Source organism: Amblyomma americanum, chromosome 6 (genome assembly GCF_052857255.1).
Source record: "Amblyomma americanum isolate KBUSLIRL-KWMA chromosome 6, ASM5285725v1, whole genome shotgun sequence".
In the NCBI taxonomy this organism is placed as follows: Eukaryota; Metazoa; Arthropoda; class Arachnida; order Ixodida; family Ixodidae; genus Amblyomma; species Amblyomma americanum.
In genome coordinates, this window is record NC_135502.1 from 15,020,617 (window position 1) to 15,045,993 (window position 25,377).

General features: G+C 44.9%; 1 pseudogene across 1 annotated transcript in view; it reads left to right on the forward strand.

Moving 5' to 3' along the window:
* Positions 1–12,823: 12,823 nt before the first annotated feature.
* Positions 12,824–25,377, forward strand: part of LOC144136352 (cholinesterase-like) — a 21,511-nt pseudogene continuing 8,957 nt past the window's right edge. The window contains exons 1-2 of the transcript XR_013315598.1: positions 12,824–12,959; positions 15,688–17,187. The product of XR_013315598.1 is annotated as a cholinesterase-like (transcript). The remainder of the gene's footprint in view (positions 12,960–15,687; positions 17,188–25,377) is intronic.

The window sequence follows — 25,377 nt, forward strand, 5'->3', positions numbered from 1 at the left end:
GTAAATATAAAAGAGAATATAAGGCGGGTTCGCCCGTCCGGTCCCTCGGCTATTTGAACAATTGTAATAGCCACGAACTTCCGAGAGAAAAGGATTGAAAACGCGCAGTAAACTTTGCATCATGCCCAGATTTTTATGTATACAGTTTTACGGCCCGCGAGCAGTAGCAGAGCTATAGCAGTTAATTTTTTTAATGAGCATGATTTTGCTGACATTTTTTTAATGAGCATGATTTTGCTGGTTGAACCATGGCCGCACTGAGGGCGTTTCTATGGAGAAGAAAAATATTAAAAGTGCCTGTATTTTGTGCCGTACGTGTGTGAAGACCTGAAGTGCCCTAAACCAGTATGCTCTTCTTTAGTGGCGTTCCGGGAGCCCATTTGCTTTTGCCGCCCATCTTGCACGGTTCACCGGTGAAAGCTGGCCTTCCAAATGTTAGCTGGACAGCGCCGCCTCCCAGTCCTCAGTTGTTTGGTTATTGATTCTTGGAATGCCTCGATTGTTTTGTAACGATAGCTACCTTACGGTAGCATTTCGAGCCTTCAGCTTGGCGGCGCAGCCGCCATGCTGTCACGTGGTTGCTCACGTGACCAGCCACGTGGTGCGGAGCAGCTACTGCTGCCGGCGGCGCGGCGTGCCGGCGAAACCGAGCTGCGCTGTGTCAAGTGGGACGGAGATGAAGGAACGCCCAGCGAAACGGAGCAGCGAAAGATTGACTTTGCAATTCAACTGAGCAAGTTCCACTTGGTCAGCTGTAGCCATCGCGCCACTCCAGGTTTAGCCAGAGCTAAACCATCGCCAATATTTGGCATGCTCATACAATGTGGTATAAATTAACCAATGCAGTGCAGAACGCGTAATTCTGATCGTACAAAACAGGAAACATAGCCGAATTTTACTGGGTTTATGTAATAATTTTATTGCAATTTCCTTAAGATGCCCCCTTGCTCCCTGTTTAGATTTTTGTGCTTTTCTTGCTAATTCCAAATGTTGGGGTAATTTTAGCTTAATAACGGTTCTGAATAATTGTTTCTGCGAATGTTTATGAACCCGGATTAACAGCACGCGGGCAGCGGCGTGAGCGCCTTCGTTTCCAACATCCGAAGAGTGTCCTGGGGTCCATATGACTATAAGGTCTTAAAGTGTGTGTCTAGTTTTGAATATTCTGCTTACATGTTTACCAATCATTCCTCTGGTATATTTCAGACATGCAGTCTGGTGTTCCTTAAGTGCACACGAACACTTCCTGGCAACCATCGCAAAAGCCATCGCCGCCTCCTCCGCCTTGGCGATTCCCTGGCATCGAACTGATGCCCCATTAAGTAATTTTCTTTGTGCATTCGTGCAAGCTTTGGTCGATATCGGGTTGGCCGGTTCTTCCGAGTACACGTAAATTGCCTCCTTAATCCCGCCCGATGATCTCCTGATGGCCTTCGCCCTTGCGTTCCTTCTTTCCTTATGAACTTCCTGGCGCATATTTCTCGGATCCGCACCTCAATCTTGATTGTATGGTGGTCTTTCAAGTCCTCTCTGTCCTCCTTAGACCAAATGAATGGTAAGCCATAGTTCATCTAATGCATCCCTTCCTGTCCTACTTCCTGATAGCCGTATCCTCTGCTAAAGCCAATTTCGTGTACAGTATTGTAAATGCAGATGTGTTGTATTTCCTCTGTTCCTGCTTTGACAGGGATACCAACTGCCTTTTATACCGAATGTTTCAGTGAACACTTTCAAAAATTCTTATAGACTATACAAAAAAAACGAAAAACTCTTCAGAAGGAAACTTAGTCGCGGCGGACGTGATGAAGTGTGAAAGACGTGCTTATTAGTTACTGGTTAATTAAAATGTATTAATTTCTTATTTAGCGAAGTTTGGAGGAGAGGTTGGCCCACACAGGTCTTACCAAGTCTGGAGAGCCGTCTTCGACGCTGCTTTCTCTGATTTGGGCGAATAACCCAACTAAACTTCAAGGAATAAGTACAGCTAAAATAAACGAGGACTCCGCAACTGAAAATTTTTTGGTATTGTAGCGCGACGTTGCTTCGTACAAGATGCCATCCAGTTTGTTGTCAGAAGGGGTAGCCTGCGATTAATAATTCTAGAGTTCATATCTTTCGCAGTTTGGAGTCATATAACAAGCATCAGTCAACAAAAACGGTATATTTCAATGTCTCAGTTAGTTGCAGCACTATTCGGGCGCTCCGCGAAAACACTAGTATTTTGGATGACGACAGAATCCCTACATGTGCTCAAATTGCTTTCCGTCCGTTGCGATGCACAGACGAAGGCGCTCTTTCATTGCGTTCATAGCAGATAAAAGCGTTTGTCTGGGAATGTTTTCAAGAGATACGTTGCTTCATACCCTCGAAGTTGGTTGATTACGTCTTGAAGACCTCATTTATAACATATCCCAAGAGGAAGAATTCAAAAGGTGGCAAATCGGGTGACATAGGAGGCCAGGCTGTGCTTCCACAACACCCAATCTACTGCTTAGGAAAGAACTCGCCTATGAATGGCCAAGCCAGTGATGAAAAATGTGGCGGGGCTCCATCACGCTAGAACTACATTTTTTTCAGCGCAGACAGCGCCAACTGTGAAGCAAACTTGAAGAGACCGCCCTTTAAAACGCACTCTGTGTACTTCCAGTAAACTTGCCATGGATGAAGTAAGGGCCAAGAATGCGGCCGTTATAAATGCCACACCAAACATTGGCTGACCACATTACTTATTACCTATGCTCACAAAGCCAGTGGGGGTTCTGATGGAACCAGTGATGTGCGTCGTGCAAATTTAAATTTGAATCCCTGCAAAATTGGAATTTGTCGGTCGAAACCACTTTTTTGAGAAATTGAAGCTTTGTCGCATTGATTGAGAGAGCGGTTGCAAAAATCGAGTGGTTTTTCAAAGTCGTTTTATCTTACTTCTTGGTGCAGGCACACATGATATAACTACGAGCTGTGTCTTTAAAGTGACCTCCAAATTGATGCCACGCTCGCTCAGTATGCGCTTGTAATTTCCCTGATACTTGACTTCGGCCTGACAGCGACGTATGCCAGCACATCGACGTCATAATCATCGGTTGCACTAGCTGGCCAATTCCTTTTCTGAGCATAAACTAATCATGTGTTCCTAAATCGATTAAACATTGATATGTATACGGGACGAGTTGGCATACGACGGCCAGGATGTTAGGCAGCATATAGTCTCGATGCCAGCTCCGCGTCTATTGGCGCGCTTACATAAGCGAGCACAATGGCCACTTTCTCGGGAATGGAGCACTAGAATTTCGCTGGCGTTCACGCTGCAGCGTTCAAGTCTTCTCTCATGGACGATCTGGCACATGCTGCAATGGCTCTGTCACAGTAACACCTCCAAAACAAGCACCCCATAGGCAAATGTCGACGCGTTTGTAAAACTGCAGCCACGACCGCAAAAAAAAAAAATATATGGAAATGAAAATTGTCTAACATATCTCTGTGGACACCCGTACCGCGCGTAAAGAAAGAAATGTAGGAGGGAGTGAAAGAAGAAAGGAAGAAAGGGGTGCCGTAGTGGAAGGCTCCGGATAAATTTCAACCGCCTGGAGATCTTTAACGTGCACTGACATCGCACAGCACAAGGGCGCCTTTTGCGTTTTGCCTCCATCCAAACGCGGCCGTCGCGGTCGTTTTTGAACGCGGATACCTCGGCTCAGTACCCTGCCCCGAAAGCCTTGCGTGCTCCGCAGACGAATCTTTGTCTGATGCGCTTCCTAACAAGCAGCGATCGTAACATAATCAATAAATGAACGGACGGCGACGCTTCCCATCTGGCACGTCTGGTGGCTATGTCAGAAGCGGTGGAGATAAAGAAAAGGTAACAAAATAGCCGGCAGCGCCTATCAAGGCTCTCAAGATGGGAGGCCACATGTTTGACCACGACTAGCCTCTTTCTTCAGCCCAGCGATGAATAAAAAAGGTAACGCCGGTCGTGGTGTAAGCTGGACGTTGAGGCTCCCTAGCAACGGAAATCACTACAGGCAGTTGGAATTTGGCGCCGCAGAGATTGCAACAAGTCATCAGCGGACGTTGCGGTCACACTAAATTTACGGCGCACCTCGTGCGCAGAGTTCTGCTTACATGCGGAAGAGAACACCAGATTTCTGTGGGCTCCATGGTTTTGGACAATGACTTTTTCTTTGCTCTAAAAACTAATATGGCATTATCGTCTCCGCGGCTACAAACTCGCCATTGACAAAAGCCGCCAAACGTCGCTAAATAAAAAGTTATTTAGCAAACTTTAATTATTCAGTCACTAATTAGCATGTCTTTCACACTTACTGACGCCCGCCGCAAGTAATAGTTTCCTTCTGAAGAATTTCTCTATTTTTCTCAGCCTATTTGTAAGAATGCTTTAAAGTGTTCACTGAAACAGCCGGTATGTGCAACCAGCCATGCTCTACATGGATTTCTGAACTTCGAAGCCGAGGTCTAATCACTCGCTGTTCCTGCCAGTTGTAAGAGCAGCTGGCGTGCTGACAGGTAAGCGAAAGGAGAACTCTGGCATACTGTACGCATGAAGCTAGCCGGCAAAACCCAAAATGAAATGCTTTCAGAACAGTTTACTATGTCACTTTGAGATTGAACGACGGCAGGAACGCAGAGATATCTCGTATATATGAGGACACAGTCTGTTAAACATGTCATGCTAAAAGCAATTTGAGTGAAACATTCTATGCTTCACGCTATAGAAAGATGCGAAGAAGAACAACACAATGACGTTCACCGCAGACGCATAGCACATGTGGAGCCAAAGGACATGGAATGCGCTGTGTCGGGGCTGGGGCACAAAGTTTCATTCTGAGCGGCAGCAGACAGGGCACAGCCATCGGAAAAGAGGACGTAGAAAATAGTAGCGTTTGAAGCCACTCCCGATCGAAAGCGCATAGAAAGTTCAACCTGCCATGCATTTACGAGTGAATGCTTGGCGAAAAGAGCATGCGTTTTACCAGACTATAAGTACCAATATTTCAGCTAATATCCCTTCGCACCGCCGTGTCGTACTCGTAGCTGATACGTAAACGTAAAATGGTTTCAGAGGTACTGTCGTTAGAATATATCAACACCCTCACATTTTCCAACCACAAAGATTGGTGCGTGGCATTAGAAGGGACCGTTCTCATTGAACTTCGTTCCTGCCCTAAGCAGAGCCGGCCAGTCGGTTACAGTTCTACCATTACTGCTGCTAATTAACCTTATCGGCCCACACTATTCTCAGCCGTTTCTTATTACTTTTTCCTTCCTAAGTGTACAATGCGTTAGTTTATTACCATATCGGCTATTTTAGTTACCTTATCAACGTTTTCAACGCTAAAACATCATTTTACATTTAGTGCCTTATCCATGCCGCTTTTTCCACTTCGTAATAATGTACTTGTTTCGTTTTTTTACTATAGGTGTGTTTTTCTCAGAACCCTTTCAAACTCTATTATCATGTGTCCTTTATTTCTTAAGTTTGGACACGGAGTTTCAACCGGAAATCATTTAAATATAACGTACAAAGGGCTCGCACAGGATCGCCGTAGTATTAACACGCTACCGAATTTCTGTGTGAGAAAGTTGTTTTCACGAACTCTCGTTCACAATGCATGCGAAGCACGAACACAAGTCGCATACTGTATGCCTATCTTTTATGACTGTGGAAACCTTCGATCCTCCAATGTGGCATACATATCAGCTTTTTAGATGAAGTTACCTGTAATGGATCCCGGAATGATTTGTATGTGCATATTTTAGTGCAACATACATGTAGAGGCGGTCTCTGTGGTTCTTCGAGTCAAATATTAAAGCTCAGCATGGATCTTGTAATTTATAAATAATTTTTAAAAACCTCTGCTGGCAAAAGCTCGCAACCGATTAAGGCGACACACCTCACCGCCCGCTTCCTACCCCGGTGACGTTAGTGGGCAAATGGGCAGCGTTCAAGCTCGCCCTATTTGCCCGGTAATCCGCCCTTGTGACCATCCCTTGAATCATTAGTCGTTGAGTAACCCTGAGCGCTTCTCAAAGAAATGCTGCCGCATTCAATACTTATTTGAGAATGAGGATCAGTAGGTATCATTCCATCACTGAACGAAAAAAAAATAGTTCTCTGTTTTCGTTGCTTGTCGCGGTATTAAATAAGCACCACCTCCTCAAATAGTTTTGTCAGTTGCTATGTTTGCCAAAATAAAGCAGCTGAGCATTCTTGGTAGCTCTATTGCGTCAACGCACAAATAATGGTGTGACTTTCCGGTTTTCTAGCTATCTTTCTTACTGCTGCCACAGCACACGTACAGCCATATAAAATATACAAGAGCAGTGATTTTCCATGTAAATATAGCATTACTTAACATATTTAGTTCTCTAGTGAAGATAAATGCACTGGAAAAAAAGTCTGGAGGTTCCATTACGTATGACTTCTGCCTGTTCTACCAATCTATGGCTAAAATATTGACAATTATTACGAGCAGCTGCTTCAAACGAACAAGGAACACGGCAACTTTGAAGAACTCATTCAATGTGGGCGTATTCTTTCCTTGCGTCTTATTACTCGATGCAGCGGTCGTCTCCACGACCGAAGAACTTGTGCGTTGGGCGAAGCGAAAGGGTCCTTGAGAAGGACGTTGATGTATTCCTAGGTATACCGTATGCAAAGCCACCCGTCGGGGAGCTACGGCTCCTCACCCCACAACCAATACCTTCATGGGATGTAATCTACAATGCAATCAGCGTTAAGGACTCCTACCTGCCACCTCGAGTTCCCTGGGTTTTTTACATTCCAACGGCTCTGTCCGAAGACTGCCTGTACCTAAACGTATGGACGCCTAAAGCATCAGAGATTACAAAGCTTCCTGTTCTGTTGTGGTTTTATGGAGGTATCTTTAAACTGGGGTCAGCTTACGTAACCAGATACAATGGACCGGTGCTGCCTGCACTAAACGACGTGGTTGTCGTGTCTTGCAACTTTCATATGGGCGCTTTCGGATGTCTTGATGCGAACAACGAAGCAGCCCCGGGCAACATGGCCCTCTGGGATCCGCTGCTGGTCATGCAGTGGGTTCAGAAAAACATGAGAGCGTTCGACGGAGACCCGGATCTTGTAACTGTGTTTGGAGAGAGCTCAGGGTTCATAAACATTCACCTCCTCCTGATTTCACCCCTGGGTAGGAGTCTGCATGTTCCGCCGCTATTTCTCAATGAGCGAGTGGAACACAGACTACGAACTCAAACGTCGACTCAGTGTTCGAGAGCATCGCCAAGGGCAACGCCGTTGCGGCAGCCCTCGGTTGTGCGAACGCCTTTCAAGACCTTACAACCCATCCTGACAAAGTCGTAGATTGTCTTAGAAGTAGGTCAGCTCAAGAGATAGTCGATGGCACGGAAAATGTAACGTCGCCAAAAGTTCTCGGATTTCTCCCAACCTTCAACATCGAGTATGTTCCGTACTTGCCATCCATTGCCGCTGAAAAGGGAATTTACTCCGCTGTAGAAGGTTTAGTTTCCGTCGTAGCAAATGTGGGCGCTTTTCCTTTTGTCATGCAGCCTGACGACGAGCTTGCTCAGGATGATGTTAGCGGGTACGAATATCAGGAGTTTGTAACCGCTCTAAAGGAGATTGTCCTGAGCTGGCTTAAGGCAAATATTGTTCCTTTAGGCTTAGCCTATTTGAAGGACAGCCCTTATAATACGAAGGCAGCATAGAAAGAGCAGCCGACTTAATTTTGTCGGGAAGCATGACTTTTACTGCCCCACCATGATCTTTAGCGAAGGCAACTCGAATCGTGAAGGTGTTTACGGTTTCGTGTTTGCGCATCGATCCCAAAAGTCGACGATACCGGAATGGATGCGCGTTGTTCACATGGAAGACATTCCGTACTTCTTTGGAATTCCATTCCTGGACAACGTTAACTACACTGACGAAGAACAGCAACTGAGTGCATTCGCTATGGACGTGCTAGTATCATTCGCTCGGGACGGGTGAGTATTCTTCGCCGTTATTTAGAGCATGCCCAAGCAGCACAAGTAATTGGCCCAACATTGGAACTGTATTGGCAATGTTGGCCCTACAAAGGACCAGGATGGGACCATCCTGTTGCAATATTGGGACGACGACCTGTGCTGCTTGGGTGGGAATTTAGTTTAAGCAACCTCTAGTAATTGCTCGTTTCTTAAGATCGTGGCGTAGTCCTGTCTTTGTCCACATACTGTAGACTAGGCGAAGGGACAAAATATATAAAGACAATGTCGCCCTTCGCGCACCGCCTAAGGTACATCGAACTGTGTCGGTGTCCACAGAAATAATGAAGGGAAAGGTTAGGACCTAGGAGGTGATAGGGAACAGGAGGCAGGGAAAGACGGAAGAGCTGTCAGTTAGTCAGCGCCAAGCCTCTGGGAGCACAACAGTTTTCATCTTTCCCTTCGCGAATGCTCTCTGAAGGTGAAGCACTTGTCCAACGATCGCGTCTTCCTTCTGGGATAGCGTCTTCATTTTGGAGCAACTGGTTGTTCTGTGGCACATAATTGCTGTGTTGATGAGTCACGCCAGAAAGTACAAATCACTTGAGTGATGATAAACTCTAGTAAGTTATACCAAGGGCCTCGGATGCTATGGAGATACCGGAACTTGCTAATGTAGACGCGTACGCTTCGCGGTGGGTACTGTATTGCGAAAGGATGAGCCGATCCCAGCGAGATCCAGCAGTGCATAGAGGTGAAATGTCGATACCACCCACATGAAGCCGAAACGAGGTGAGCGCTAAGATTAAGCAGTGTGATCAACTGAGGCTGTCGCTGAAATTCATGTTGCAGGTAATAAACTTGCTCGGAAATTTGTTATAAATTTGTTTTGTGCTAATACGATGTTCTGGTTTAGATTATTACAAGGTAACAGACTCTTCGTTGCCCAAGGATGGGATTTTGGCCGTATAAGAATTCCATGGTGGTTTCTTTTAACGAACTTAATTTTCATCCTTTTATGAAATTGCAGCTGTATGCTTTACATCCTGAGGGCTGTCATAATCGGACTGGCGCCGTTGTTTTAGTATGTCGTAAAAAATTCTCGCATTAACCTGCCTTTCAGACACTGTCGTTCAGACGCGTCTCAGTCATGAAAAACGTAAGGAAAAGAACTGTAGAGGCGTGTGTAGCCTATCGGTTGACATGGGACTGTAATCCGGTGCGCTCTACTGTGATCGGATAAACTGAAGTATACAGTGAAGCTGTACACATATTCATGACAACACACATAATTCCTGACCTAAAAGAAAGTATTCAGTATTCTGTATGATACAACGAAAAAAAAAGAGTAGAATCTGCGCTCTACAAAAAATGCGGCAAATAGCAAATAGTTTTTCTACCAGGTGACCAATCGGTGATAAACTTGACGCAATAGGAAGTGGTTACCTGTGAAAAGTGAAATGTAGACAGCATTGTAAAGAGGGTAGCAAATGGAAAGAACAATTTTTAATATCAACGATAGGACGGTATACAATGAAACATGAAATTTCTTGTCTTTTGGCCTCTGACACGAGTCCTTTCATGCGCTGTTGCCAACTGACAACCGTCCCCAGTTGAGAATTGAAAATTTGTACATTTATAGCTAATGCAGTATAAAACAATTAATGGTATCTGATACAGACAACACTGCTCGTCATCTTGTGCGAAAGACCATGTGCTCACTCAACTTTTGCTTTTGCCAGATCTGTACCTGAATCAAGAGCCCTTGGTGGTTCTCAGAAAATCACGAACTGGTCCTCAGATGACTGGGGAGCGTATTTTCTTTGCACGCAGGGAGCCTGATATGCCTCAAGGAGAGCAGTGGCCGAGCTATTCGGTCCAACAGCCAAAGTTCTTGTGGTTCCAGCCCGGAAATTACACCCTTGGGATTTCTTCGAAGGCGACGCGTGTGCCATGTGGAGAAACTTTTAGCCCTATTTTCTGCGCATGCAGTAAAAATTTGCAAAGTCAAACTTTTTATTTTATTAAAAGGACTTAGAAACATGCCTTCGTGATTCTTGCTTTGTTTTACACTCTGAATGCATTTATGGCAGTGATGGTCCAAAAGGCTGAACTTAAGCAGTAAAGTTTACGAAAAGAGACAGCCGGAGCATAAGAGGCGTCTTTTTAGCGCCGCTGAAACTGGTACCGGATCCTGTATCTGCTTGTGTCATATTTCCCTTGGCGAAAAATAATTTCAAGCTTTTGCAGCAATCGTCCTGTTGCAAAAAAAAAATAGAAAAAAACAACTCTTGTGAGGTTAGGCCACCTTGCGCTTAAGGCACCCGCGTGCTTGTGGAGTACATAGCACTCCTGTTTGCTCAGGCATTGCCGCTGACTGGTAGTGGTAAAAAACAAAGGCGCTTGCTTTAAAGCGGTCACGAAACCAGAAAAAGACCTCCGGTGTTTCTATATTTCCAGTTTTGTTGTCATGTATGCACACGGAGCGTTGCCAGTAAACATCGATATGTGCCATGCCGTCACCAAGTTTCCTTATTTAGGCCCGAAAAACGGTATTTTGGACCTCTCATGTTTAACATTCTTGGAAAAGAGTTTTGGATATTGAAAAACTGTAAGGTACTGATATAAAAATATTGAAGTTAAGACTGCCTTAGAAAATCTATGGGGAACACTAAAATATACAATCCTGCCGACAGGAAATCTGCAGATACATTGACTGTTAAAGTGAAATCTTAAAATATATGCAGAAATTGTGTTATAAACTGATTTCTATTAAAAATATTTTGCCCAGAATTTTTACGTATGCTGCAGCAGTTTTGAAAATCCCTGTAGTTTTCCCTGCATCGTTCATTTTAACGTAATACTTGCTGTTCGTCGGTGTTATTGAAGGACAAAGTACAGAAATATGGCATGTGCAACTAGTTACGCGTTTTTATGTTGCCTTGTCCGCGCTCCTGCACGACTTCCAAGCAGGGGCGACTTGTGAGCAAAATTGGTCGCCAAGGCCCTAAGGCTAAATTATACAAGAATTAATTTCTTACCAATCCAGTTCCAACAGTTATTCAGTCAGAGCACAGCGTTACATGTACGAAATGAAAGCAAGCACTTAACTGACCAGCATGAGCTAGTTAGTATCTCGTACGCGACGTTTTGAACTCACGAGAGGGTCAGCTCAACAAGATTATAGTGCCTACTCAGTGGTTATGGTGCTCGTCCTGCTGAACCGAAAGAAGCTGGTTCGATCGCGGCCGCGACGGTCGCATTTCGATGGAGGAAAAATTCTAGGGACCCGTGTACTGTGCGATGTCAGTGCACGTTAAAGAACCTGAGGTAGTCGAAATTTCCGGAGCCCTTCATTATGGCTTCCCTGATAGTCTGAATCGCTTTGGGATGTTAAATCCCGATAAACCATGAACCAAACCACATATTGGGCGGCTAGTCGTAAGCGTCAAAAACTTATGTTCAGGAACTAAAAAAAAAATAAAGCTCCTGTTCGAATGACTTATAGGTCAAAGCAACGTTGATCTGCGCCGCAAACTTCTGAATAAAGCAACCGGCACAGCGCCTAGTGTATCGTCGATGCCGCTGCGTCGTGAGAAGCTTACAACTGGAGACAGCTAGGGCTACCTGCACCTAACGCGAAGATACGAAGAGGTTGTATTCAGGAAAGCCATAAAGAAGGCGCTTGATGGATTCACCTTCTTGTTCTATTAATCTTCCGCAGACAAGCTAAACGCCCTGCAGCGTCACCGATGTAGTACCTCAACTGCAGTTACTAAACAAAGATAGTATGAACATGCTATCGGGCTATGTGGTGCATCTTCAGGTTTTTTTCATCGACGAGCCCAACTCAGTTTTGTCGTGACTAATTTTGCGTGCATACTGTGTTCTTGTTTCTGCGCAACTCTTTATTGCCATAGACCTGTCGCTTCTGAACGCTCTACATGACCGGTGAGTTCTGCCATTGGAAATGCCTTGTACAACAAAAGTGGCAATATTCTTGCTATCTAAAGAGTCGGACACGAATTTTAGGATGTGCATGGGGCGCAGGTTTGAAACCTAGTGAGACCTAAACGTTCTCTCGCCGCATTTTACTGTCGGAAGTTTTTGTAGTGGTGTGAACGGACGGACGGACGGAGCAAAATTCACAGACAGGAAGGGGCGGAGGTGCAGGCAAATAAAGTGTTCCTAAATACGTCAACTCTACCGTTTTAAAAAGCCACATAATCGCTCGAGAAAGCCGCCGACAAAAACAGGCTCGCCACTGAGGTGTAGTAAGCTAGTTGTGCATTCTGACGGCGCTTCCTGCCGCGTCTGGAACAGCTGCCTAGCGGACGTGTAGGAAAACTAAACGTGAATATTTAGTATATGGAGATGGGTCGAAAAAAGATAAAACTCCACAATTATGCAACGTAAATGCATTCATTTACTTTGCCCCCCCCCCCCCCCCCCCCGGCTACAAGAAAGTGCAAGAAACAGTCGGGCATGCTGCGGAAACAAGTCTCTTGCCGATCAAAGGACCACATTATCGCTTACAGCTGCACTTCATCAGATCAGCCGACTTTTTTTTTATTAATGCAACTATCCTTTTTTTTCAACCGTCATTACGTACACCGTTCCTGCCATGAGGTAGTGTATACCGCCTAAAAACAAGTGTGCTGACCTCGAGGTATTTGTTTTACGCAGTAAAAAAGATGGAAAGCGCAGTCCCATACTTGCAGTTAAATAAAAATGTAGGAAAGAAAGTACAGAACGACATTAGCTGGAGACATCCCATATGTGGGACCTACGCGCTATGTCACAGCGTTGTGAAGGACCGGGGCAATTTTTTTTTCCCCCTGTGTGGCTAGCAGCCTTCGGCAAAACAGATGTGGGAATCAGCAGTGCTCGCTAGTGCAGCGGGCGAAAAGTGTTTCATAGGCTTACAACCTGTACATAGAAAGGAGGACGGTTGACGACATGAGCATGAGTTTCACCGAACAGTGAGTACAACGCATTCAGACTTCCACTGCACTGCGCGATTTTCGGAAATTTTTCTGATACACTTCTGGGCTACTGGTGGCAACGTTTAATCTACTACTGTTATCTCCTGTGTGTATTAAACAGCAGGAGAAAAATACTTCCTCTATGTGAGCAGGAAGTTGGACTAGTTGATTGCGGTCTAAAATTGAGAGTTCCAGAGGTAGAAAGGCAAGAAGAGAAAAGCACAGAAGCTACAAATAGTCGACATAAATTTAATATTTGATGCTTAAACTCAATATTTGAATATTAATACGTGTGCATGGTCCGGTCAGTCCTGCTGCTTCGCTTTCAACAAATTCATGTATTCATTGCTCTATGCATTTTCAAAAAGTACTTGTTCATGTAAAATGAGAGTAAATAGTCACGTTTAGCGGCTTGACAGCGACTACATCGCCTATGTTAAATCGGCAGCGTGGTTCAATTGTGACTAGAAAAGTAAATAAGGAAATAAACTTCACATATACTTTTAAAGTTAATATATATAAATTGCAAAAGATCTTGAAAAAATGTATTGCGAATAAATTAGGGTTTTACATGAAAGAGACAGGCAAACAAGAAATCCCAGCAAGCACATTGCAATGACATCGGAAAGAATAGGACGAAGCGTATTTGGCAGGTTCTCTCAGATAATGAATGGAAGTTTACCAATATCCCCCAAGAGAAAAAAATATATAACTGCTGCATCTTAATGGTAGTCTCCTATGGGCAGAAACGTGGAGGCTAACGAAAGGGTTGAACTGAAGTTAAAGAAAGGACAGCGAGCTATGGAAAGAAAAATTATAGCTGCAACGTTAAGAGACAGGAAGAGGGCAGAGTGCGTCAGGGATCAAACACGGGTTAAGGACATCTTAATCGCAACAAAGAGGAAGAAATTAGCTTGGGCAGGGCATGTAATGTGAAGACAAGTTACTCGATGGTACTTAAAGGTAACAGACTGGATTCCAAGGTGAGGGAAGCGCAGCAGGGGCGGAAGAAAGTTAGTTGGGCAGATGAGATTGAGAAGTTTGCAGGGATAGGGTGGCCGTAGCTGCCACAGGACAGGGATGAATGGATAGATATGGGAGCGGCCTTTGTCCTGCAGTGGGCGTAGTCAGGCTGATGATGATGTTGTTGGTGATGATGATGATGATGATGATGATGCATACTTGTGTTTATTTGCTACTAGAAAATGGCTGCAATTTCAACCTCTGCCGAAAATTTCGAGAAAAACGTCTTTGTGATACATTTACGGGCGCCCTCTTCCTGCGTATTCGACAAGCGACAGCTCTTCCTGGTCTCCGGCCCTACTTAAATAGTTTTTAGGCGCAAAAAAGGACAAGACACATAGGGTAGGTGACAGGACTGGCGCTTCGTCCTGTCACCTACCCTATGTTTCTTGTCCTTTTTTGCGCCTAAAAACTATTTAACTATGAACCAAAACCAACTAGCCCAGCAGCAAGTGCTCTTAGTCCGGCCCTACTGTTGTACGCTTCGCTTCACCTGGTAATCGATGTGTTATCGAACAAACCAAGAGTTATCGATGAGACATAAGCTATCAGCTAGTTTTCTCTATCCTGGGTACGAAATGGGACGGAAATTTCGCCGCCGTAGGCAGGTGGTAACGGCGTCAGTTACGATGGCAGCTTCGCCGCGATTTCCATCAACGTTCATCTAAAATGGTAGACAATTGAACCTAAATATGTTTCACGCTTAAAACCCCAGGATGTGCAGTTGCTGTACTAATTACAGAAATCTATGGCAACCGTACGCTTAGTCCGCTAGTCCGTTAGTCTCAAAATCGTAGTCAGTGTGGACAACACCGAAGTCCTTTAAGACGACCCCATCGGTAACAATTTTAGTCGTCGTGCAGGGCAGAAATGAAGCAAGGCGGGCAGCACAGGAAGCATTCAAAAATTGTATTGATAGGTCGCTATGCTAGCTCTGCAAATCTTGTGTACACAGCCATCATCAAAGGGTTTGCAAAGGTTTTCAAGCGCACTTTATAGATATGCCAGCATCAACGAATGTGTTTCCGCCACGGAGCAATCGTGACGTACCTTTGACCTTATAAAATATACACGTGGTCGCAAAGAATGATTTGCTACGCGATCGGTTGGCTGCAGGAAACTGTTGGTACTATCACTGGGAGAGAACCATGTGAACTAAGCAAACAGTAACCGATAGCATTGAGTGCAAAGAGGAATGTTTCTCTTTTTTAAATATGTGGTGCTAATCAATAGGAAATAAGTTGAGTAATTATTTTATTTCTGAAAGATTATTGATTAGAATTTAGAAGAAGAAACAACGGCATAACCGGTGGGATCCCAATTCACGAACTCCGAATTTCGCGTTCGGCCCTCTACCAATAACCCGGGGGTATTCATGCAACATAAATACCTTCAAAAGCAGAAGATTGGATAGCCACCACCGTAGCTCAGTTGTGACGTTCCATTCAGCGTGCGTGCGTGCGTGCGTGTGTGTGTGTGTGTGTGTGTGTGTGTGTGTGATTTCACCATTCACCTTTTCTTTTTCTCTTTTCCTCTTTTTTCATCATCCTCTTCTCTAATCTTCTCTTCTTTCACACTCACCTGGAGTAGCATGCCAGGCCACCAACCAGGCAGACCTCTCCTGTTCCATTAAAGTCTCTCGCCCTCCTCCTTCATTCAGAAAACCAATAATAAAAGAACTTTTCACAATTTTTGTGTGCAGCACCGGTATGGGATCTCAGACAGCGGAAACCTGGAAGAAGTCATTCATCGTTGCACTGTTCCTTTCTTGCGCCTTACCCCTCGATGCAGTGGTCGTCTCTACGACAGAGGGACTTGTCCGAGGGCGAACTGAAACAATCCTTGATAAGACAACTGATGCATTCTTAGGTATACCATATGCGATTCCACCTACCGGAGAGCTACGGTTCCTCAAGCCACAACCAATACCTCCATGGGATGGAGTATACGATGCAACCGACATCAAAGACTCCTGCATGCAACCTCGAGTTCCCTGGGTTTTTTACATTCCAACGGCTCTGTCCGAAGACTGCCTGTACCTAAACGTATGGACGCCTAAAGCATCAGGGATTACAAAGCTTCCTGTTCTGTTGTGGTTTTATGGAGGTATCTTTAAACTGGGGTCAGCTTACGAAACCAGATATAATGGGGCAGTGTTGCCCGCCATAAACGACGTGGTTGTTGTGTCTTGCAACTTCCGTAGCGGCTTGTTGGGTTATCTAGATGCAGGCAACGAAGCAGCCCCGGGCAACATGGGCCTCTGGGACCAGCTGCTGGTCATGCAGTGGGTGCAGAGAAACATAAGGGCATTCGGCGGAGATCCTGAACTTGTAACTGTCTTTGGAGAGAGCTCAGGGTCCATGAACATTCACCTCCACCTGATTTCGCCCGTGGGCAGGGGACTGTTCCGCCGCTATTTCTCAATGAGCGGAACGGAGACTACGAACTCAAACGTCGACTCAGTGTTCGAGAGCATCGCTAAGGGCAACGCCGTTGCGGCAGCCCTCGGTTGTGCGAACGCCTTTCAAGACCTTACAACCCATCCTGACAAGGTCGTAGATTGTCTTAGAAGTAGGTCAGCTGAAGAGATAATTGACGCCACGGAAAATGTAACGTCGCCAAAAGTGCTGGGTTTTTTCCCAACCTTCAACACTGAGTATGTTCCGTACTTGCCATCCATTGCCTCTGAAAACGGCCTTTACCCCGCTGTAGAAGCTTTGGTTTCAGTAGTATCAAATGAGGGCGCTTTCTCATTTATAATGCAGCCCGACGCCGAGTTAGCTCAGGATGACGTTAGCGGCTACGATTACGAGGAGTTTGTAGCTGAGTTAAGGAAGATTCTCTCGAACTGGCTTAAAGATAAGGTCGTTCCTTTAAGCTTTGCATACCTGGACAACAGTCCTTCCTATACAAGGAGAGCACTTAGACAGAGGGCCGCCGACTTCGTCGGCAAACACAATTTTTACTGTCCGAGCAAGCTGTTCAGCGAATACAACTCGGAGCAAGGAGGCAAAGTTTACGGATTGGTGTTTGCACATCGGTCCCAAAAACAGACGCAGCCAGAATGAATGCGCGTTGCGCACATGCAGGAGATTCCATACTTTTTCGGAATTCCTTTCTTGGACACTGCTAACTACACTGAAGAAGACCAACAGCTGAGCGTGTTCGCCATGGAGACGTTAGTGGCCTTTGCTCGGGATGGGTGAGTGTTCATCGGGCAATTTGAACTCTTAGTTGAATACGAAGAAAACCTTGTTGACTTAAGCGCGCACTGCCAACGCTGCATTTCCAAAAAAATTTCTTTCAACTCCGAAATTGAAAACAAAAGGTAATGCATAATAGGTACCTTTTGCTTTTGCCGTCCACGCAGATGCTGTTATTTCTCTTCTCGCGCCTGCGACAGCATCTCCTAGTTAATGATGGCCGCAAGATCATGGTGTAACGCTGCTGTATTGCGTCATGATCGCTGGTTGGATATTTCGGAGAGTTCGGTCGAATTTTTTGGTGTTTATTTTATAATGCGGCTTGCCTTTTTTTTTTTCGGGGAATATTGTTTTATACGTTTGATTCACTGCTCGTTTTTCAGTGATATAAGGCATTATTATTGGGTGGTAAAAAGCCACACAGAGTTTACCTTGGACTTTCTGACAGCACAAGAAGTCCACTTACGAGTAATTACACACATACGGTAGGGCTAAAGTGATATCGTCATTAAAGAAATAGCAGAAATGAAATGACGGGGGCGTCTGACAAAATGCAGTGGAGTTTACTTCTCAAAACTAAGTTGTCATTTGGGTTGTTGAGCTAGCTTAGGCTAGACGGCGGGGCATCAAGTGGACGGCGTGCGGAGAGAACCGACGCTGAATCGTCGCAATAACCTAAGCGTGCCAGTTTAAACGATTTGTTATACGTGCTTTCGCGTCAGTGATCCCATATGCATTGGAGAAACCCACCCAATTACCCTAAATAGGATACTGCTATTTATGCCCCGAGCTTCCGTAGCACTCGGCGATGGGTGACCAAGGCACCTTTTGGTGACAAAACGCATTTTGTTTACACGCAGGAGGCCTGTAGAACCGGAGGGCGTGCAGTGGACCACCTATACAGTCGATCGGCCGAAGTTCTTGTGGTTGCAGCCCGGAAACTACAGCATGGTGGATTTCTTCGAAGGCTGCTCGTGTGCCATGTGGAGGAAGTTTTAGTTCGGCGCGCATCAAAGCGTTCCAAAGCCAGAACATTCCTTTGCTTGTTCCGGTCTTCAAAAAGAAAGAGGATAAAAATACACACGCCAAAGTATATCCTACGTTTAATCACGAGAAATGGAAACCTTGTCCTGAATTGACATCTCACTTTTTAGACAAGAAAACGTGTGCATAACCGATATATTTCTTCGAATTTGTTAATTCCGCTGGTCAGTTGCTTAGAAGGGCTGAAGTGCACATCATCAACGATAAGATGCACCAGCCGGCTTTGGCCGCCTGAATTAGTGGCTTCGTACACTGTACGGCACAAAACCGAGGTTTCGCACGTTACACTGGGGGCGCAGAGTAACGCCAGGAAGACGTATCTTTACCATAAGTTTATGAGGCCATTCATAAACAAAGACAAATAATAGATATAATTTGAAAGGCGTTCACAGTAAGTAACGGATGCATAATCAAGATGGTGAGAAATACCTGCGCTCATTAAGTTCATTAACCTTCTCCCTTGGGAGAAGGGACAAAACTTCTAAAGTCCGCTTTCGGTTTGGTCACAGTGATACTGACAACAGAATTTATTTTGCATGTCCAGCGGAAGGAATGAATGCGTCTGGTAAAGCACCCTTACACTAAAAAGGCCTTTGCGTTTTCCGAAACTCTGGTGTATACTCTCTCTGTGTAATCGCATTCTACTCGGGTGCAGCACTGCGCACAAAAAAAAATTGGTTATTCAGGGATTTAAGTATGTTTTCGTTGTACACTAAAGGAAAGACAACTGTGTAGCTCGCCCGCCACGGTAGCTCATTGTTTATTGTGCTCGGCTGCTGACCCGAAAGACGCGGGTCCAATCCCGGTTGCGGCGGTCGAACTTCGATGGAGGCAAAATTCTAGGCGCTCGTGTACAGTGCGATGTCAGTTCACATTAAAGAACCCCATGTGGTCGAAATTTCCGGAGCCCTTAACTACGGCGTCCCTTATAGCCTGAGCCATTTTGGGACGTTAAATCTCCATAAACCATTGACAAAAACTGTGTAGCTCAGGCATCAGTAGCTATTGATTGCGCCCAATTTCCTTTCCCTTGTGATATATTATCTTTCGCGAAGATGAATTCATGTTACTAAGGTGAGGTACTGGGCTGGCGAAAAGTTCCCAGGACACAGTGTCTGCTTATGAGCGAAATGGTCGGGCGCTTACGCCGCATGTGAAACTACCAAAGCCATCACGGTTGAGGATGAGGCTCCTCCCCCTCCCCCCCCCCCCCCCCCCCCAAAAAAAAAAAGATTAAACTTCGGAAGTGTCGTAAATGGCCCAGTACACGGCGAAAAAGCAGGCTGTGTTTTAAGGAGTTTTGACCAACTCTCTATACTAGGTGATATTTTTTAAACGTTTACACATACTTATTTTAAAATTTTCGAGAGATACGTCGATGCGCTCCGTGCAGATGGAATCTATACTGCAAGGTGGCTCAGTGGTTATGGCGCTTGGCTGCGGACCCGAAAGACACGGGTTCGATCCCGACCGCGGCGGTCGAATTTCGATGTTGGCAAAATTCTAGAGGCCCGTGTACTGTGCGATGCCAGTGCACTTTAAAGAACCCCAGGTGGTCGAAATTACCGGAGCCCTTCACTACGGCGTCCCTCATAGCCTGAGTAGCTCTGGGATGTTAAACTCCCATAAATTGAACCGATAAATAGATACCATATCAAGACGAAGAGAGGTTTTAACAAGATTCTAGTACAACAAGAGAGTATAGTTGAAGCGTAGTACTACATTTGAACTGATTTATTCGATCAGTGGGAGCATTGCTGATACTATAACTACACACTGAAGCGACGTAAACGACGTACCAGTCTCCACTTTGCCACCTTCCAACCGTGGCAGCTGGCAGGTGGAGGCTACACCTACAGATAGGGCGGTTTTTTCCCCAGCGAGGCGTCTAGTGCTGATGCACCGAAAGTTGATCAGTGAATATAAGTTACATATGCAATAATAACTGAGCTGTTCAATCCACCTGCGCTGACTGCAAAAAGGTATATTGCAATTCCTAAAATGAAAAAAATTGTAAGCTTAAAAAAAAATCCCCAGGCAAATCTTTAGCCTTCCCGTTTGGAACTAAAAAGCAGTATTTTCTGAAAAGTGGAGAAAGCCTCTCTTCTTTTTGTTCTCACAAAATTGCACAAGTAGTTGCAAGCTACATGTATATTTAGTGTTTTAACCCATTTTAACTCATTTTTACCTATGGAAGCCTTCGGTTATATTTAATGTTGTTTATTAGCAAGCTCAGCAGTTGAACTTTTGCGCCTGCTAAAAGTGCACGAACAGGGCGCGTGCTGTTTCCTAGTTTCTTTCGCAAATGCGGGATTTTCTTGCTGAACAATGCATAGAAACCAATAGAAAAGTGGCATGAAGCCTCGCTGCCTAAATAAAGGAGTTAGGTAGGGCTCTCTGGTGTACCAAAGCGCAACTAAAGGCTGTGCAGTGTCAAGAGGCTACGGCAGGCGGCACTGATGTCTCGGATCCGGTAGGACACGATCCGCGGAAACTCTGGGCGTTTGATTTGGCGGTATGTGGGCAGTAGCGACGAAGAACTGTAATTACGGAAGCCAAGGGCATGTTTTAAGAGGAAGAATAAGAAGAAGAAAAAGCCAAGGACAGTAAGATAATCACTGGAAAGATAAAAAAAAAGAAAAATCCACTTGCTATCATGCGATGGGATCTAACAAATCTGCGTTAGCTGTATTCGTAGTACAATTCAATTTTACATTGATTGCGTTCTCATTGCGTTCTTTAATTTGATTTAAGCGTCGCATTTTAGTTCTGCTGATGCCCGGGCTCTTTTGAAGGGTGGATGATGTGGGTGGATGTTGGGTGATGGCTCGTTGGTGGGAGTGCGTTTTTACAGCCTGTTACAAAACTGTCCCCATCAGGGGGGCCCGGATGTGCACCAACCGAAGGGTGCTTCGGTAGGTTGGAGGCTACCGCCCCCCCCCCCCCCCCACCACAACACACGCGCACACGCACACACGCACGCACATTCCACACACGCAGGCAGGCAGGCACGCACGCACGCACGCACGCACGCTTGCGCACACACGCACACTCTGCGAAGCGAATATTTGGAGAAAGAGGACTATAACACTATAAAGTGAAATGAATTTAACTGTATCAGTTACATAAACATACAGGGCGGTAGAAAGAGAGCAAAATGGTTAGAAATAAAACAACAGCTGAACGAAGAGGAATATCCAAAGTAGTACAGGAACATTTCACCTAACTTACTTTTTTTATTTTAGCAAAACGTCAATTCAATGTTTTTAAGCCTTTTTGTCGAATATTTCTTCAGTTTTAAGAATAAGTCTTGAAATAAGCATCTCCTGACAGTCATCCAACGTTTTAACAACATAAATAAAAAAGTTTCGAGAATTGTCAGCAACCCTGTACGAACCTGCAAGCCGGCGAGCTGTGAATGTTCACAACTTAATTACGGGGATACAACAGGCATTAAGTAGAGGTGAGTATTTAAAAAGGAATAATGGTGCCAATGCAAACGTTTGGGGATGCAGTGTTGTGCATAAGATTTGTGCATAAGTTCAGTTGCGACTGGAAGTTCACCAGAAAGCTGTTGGCAGATTGGCCGTAGGCACCTACGGCAAAACCGCAAATGAGGCAGCATATGGGGATATGGGCTGGGCATCGCGGGAAACGGAAAGTCAAATATTGTATTGAGACCGCCTGGGCAACTGGACGAAAACGGACAGACAGGTAAAGTATTTATGCATTTGCACAGAAAAAGTGCTGACTGAAATTGGCGCAAAGGGACTAGAAAGCGAACCAGTTAATATGCAGGAAATCAGAACGGGGAAATAAAGCGCTTTAAACGCTGGGTCAAAAAGGAGGAGGATAAGAACTGGATTAACTCAATCTGGATTCAGCAGACTCTGGACCTGTACAGGATATTGAAAGGCAGAGAAGCAAGCAATTATTCTACGATATTTCAAGAGGCAGCGCCCTGTTGTTTGAAAGGAGCTCAGGATGTTTTAGAACAGAAATCGACAAAAAGATTTTAACCGAGATGACGCCATATGTGCAGTGTGGTAAACCTGCAGGAACAGTATTTTGCTAGAGTGTGTTAGTACCCAACCAATTGCCGGCGCAGGCAAAGATTCAATTGCCGAGGCCTAGGGTTTCTAGATAACAAACGTAATGTGAGTGTATTAACTCTAGACATTAGTATAAAATGGATAAAGATGTGGTGGCTGAAAATCAGGTTAATGACTTGAAGAAGCATGTTCAGCATTCAAAATTGATACAACATAGGAGTCATAAAAATTTATTTTCGAAAAGCGGGAGGATTTTAAACTAGTTTTATTAAGTTCGCCGAATCGGCCAGAGAGGAAAAAAGGAAAAAAAATTCTTAGCATGGCAGTAACCATCGACAGCTAGTTTAAACGGGGACGCTCCAAACATCCATTCATTCATATAACTGTATGACCACAGTGGGCAAGATTTTCTAGCACTCGGTGATGGATGGCTTTACGGACGCTTACTTTCGCAGCCTCCACAGTGTAACCTGCTATGTATGAAACAGAGTATAGCGGTTTCTCAAAATTGGCTGGCATCGCACAGCGCACTGGCCTTTTTACAGCGATAGCTGTTAGGCGCCCGCCCGTCGCTTTTGCGTTGTAGTCGTCCGCCGTCGTCGGCCTATCCGGTCAACCTGGGGGGCCGGTCAACCGAGTTACGCCGCCACGGCTGTTTGTTGCATCTGAAACGTACTCCCATTGCCGTAATTCCTATGTTGACGGTAGCATCGCTCTCATTTGTAATAAGCGAACGTTCTTTAAAACTGCATCCATTTTAAATCGGCTCTACTGCAAATGAAAATAATATTTGAGTTATTAGATCTTTTTTATCTTCTCACTCTTTCTCGCAGCCTTCGAGGACAGGAAGAAGAGCACACTGAAAAATAACCGAAGCTTGTTAAAGCGGGGCTGTGAAAGATGAAGACCACTCGGAACAATAAAAAGCTAGAAAAGCACTTCAACCCTCTCCCGACTTAAAAAAAAAAAAAAACGAGGTCATGAAAATGAGCTAAGCGAAAGCATTTCTCTTTGTTTATTATTGGTGCATTTCACGTGTTTAGAAATTTCCCAATTATCGACAGGATTGACTGTTGCGACAGAGCCTGTGCCTATGCGGATGCCGTGTCCAATGGCGCCGTGCCTATACCCACACTGAGCTGTCTTCAATCTAACAGATGTATGGCTCGCTGAATTTTGGCTGACGATTGGCTGGGATGGGCTTCTACCGCCATACCAATTACTGACATAAGGAAGCGAAATCCGACTACAAGATTTTTCTACGAAAAGTCGTGAGAGATACGAAAACGTGGTTTGTGCAGGTGAACTCTACAGCATAAGGGACATTACGTACGTCATCCAGGTCTATAATTAAGCGATGAATTAAACAAATTTAACTAATCACTTCTTTTCTTAGGGGCCAATATTATACAACGAAATTGAAGGCCAGCAAGATTGAAGTTGAGTCCAGCTTTTAAATCTCCTTAATCGGTAATGGGGTTCGAAGTATCGAACTTCTAAAATACGCATTTAAAAGTTCATAGAATTGGCTTGCACTTGTTACATATTTACAAAATATATTCGCTCACAATTCGAGTGGCGCAAATAAACAAGCCGTTTTGTGTATTTTACGAAGTAAAAACAGTTAAGTAATTTCCGCGACAAGACTGCGCCGCGACAGCATTTTATAAATACCTAATGCGAAAATGCCAACTCATGGAGCTTTGAAATGCGTATTCTTGACGTTCAATATTTCGAACCACAATGCCGATTAAGTAAATTTTAGAACTCTGCTCTCCTGCGAACTTGCCAGCCTTCAATTTCGCCGCACAGTCTTGGCGCCTAAAATCATAATTAAAAAGTTTATTAGTTAAATGTAGTTAAGTGTACATTTATAGAGCTGTGCAAGGCACACAACGTTCCGCAAAGGTGTGCAGTTCACCTGCACAAACTGCACGGTCTTATCTCTCAAGCCTTCTCAAAGAAAAATCTGCATTGAGTAACCTGAAACACCCCGCTTTGGCGTAGCGCTGGCTGCGACAGCCGTCAAGCGAGCGACGCAGGACAGCTGTGAATCTAGTTTTAATGGTGGTTGACTTAGTTCTATACATAGTCTAATGCAAGAGTTCAGACATTTGGGAGATAGCAAAGTTAGCCATTTATTTATTGCTACAGTTGTTGAATACACCGATTATGCATACACTCAGTTTATTGTTCAATTATTCACTGCGCGCAGCTGTGACAAGTCTTTCGCCAATTATGACCTGAGCGAAAATTCTCTGTGACAACAATTATTTCCTAGCGCGTCTGATACACAAAAATTAACATATCTCCGGGAATGGCAGTCGTTCACTATCGGCAGCAAAATTTTACTGTGTGCGTATTATCGGAGATTAAAAAAAATATTGTAGCGCGGCGTCACTGCCAGTTATCTTGACAACCCAGTTAGTGTTCTTACCAGCAGATGGAGCATGCATGTCCTGCCATACCTTCATAATTTTCCAGCGACTGCGCCGAAATAGTGTTTATCTTCCCCAGTCGGCATTCCGCACACTTTGGCTGCCTATTGCTTACCTTCTGCACAGAGCCCAACGTAAGCATGAGTTTTAGGTTTTTGACCACATGTTTTTCATTAACAGAGTGGTAAGTCTACACCGACTGCAGCTTGCAGTCCAACGCTGCCGCTTGCGTGTACACACATGCCACAGCAGTTGATGCAGCTGCCATGACTCTGCAGCTAATTTCTTCCTGTTTCGATAGCTGTTACTGCATCCTGGAACAACACAGTGGTAGCCGTACTACCTTGCTTCTCGATCCTCTGCGATATCAAGCGCAAAAAGCTTTCCAGCCATCTCGTCGCTCAAAAGACTGCGCAGCACATCCGTACTCAGCGTACCATGCCTTGGCGCCCAACGCCCGGGCGTACCGTGAAGGATGATTGGCTCCGCGCACGCCGTGTTCGCGGCTATTTTCCTCATCGCCGGGAAACCTTTCTACACGTCATCAAGAGAAGGCTAATGTCGAACAGCATGCGTTACTCCAAATTGTAAGTATGAGACCCTTTCTTTCTTAGTGCTGTGGGAGTGTTATTTGTAAAGCGGCCGTATTATGATG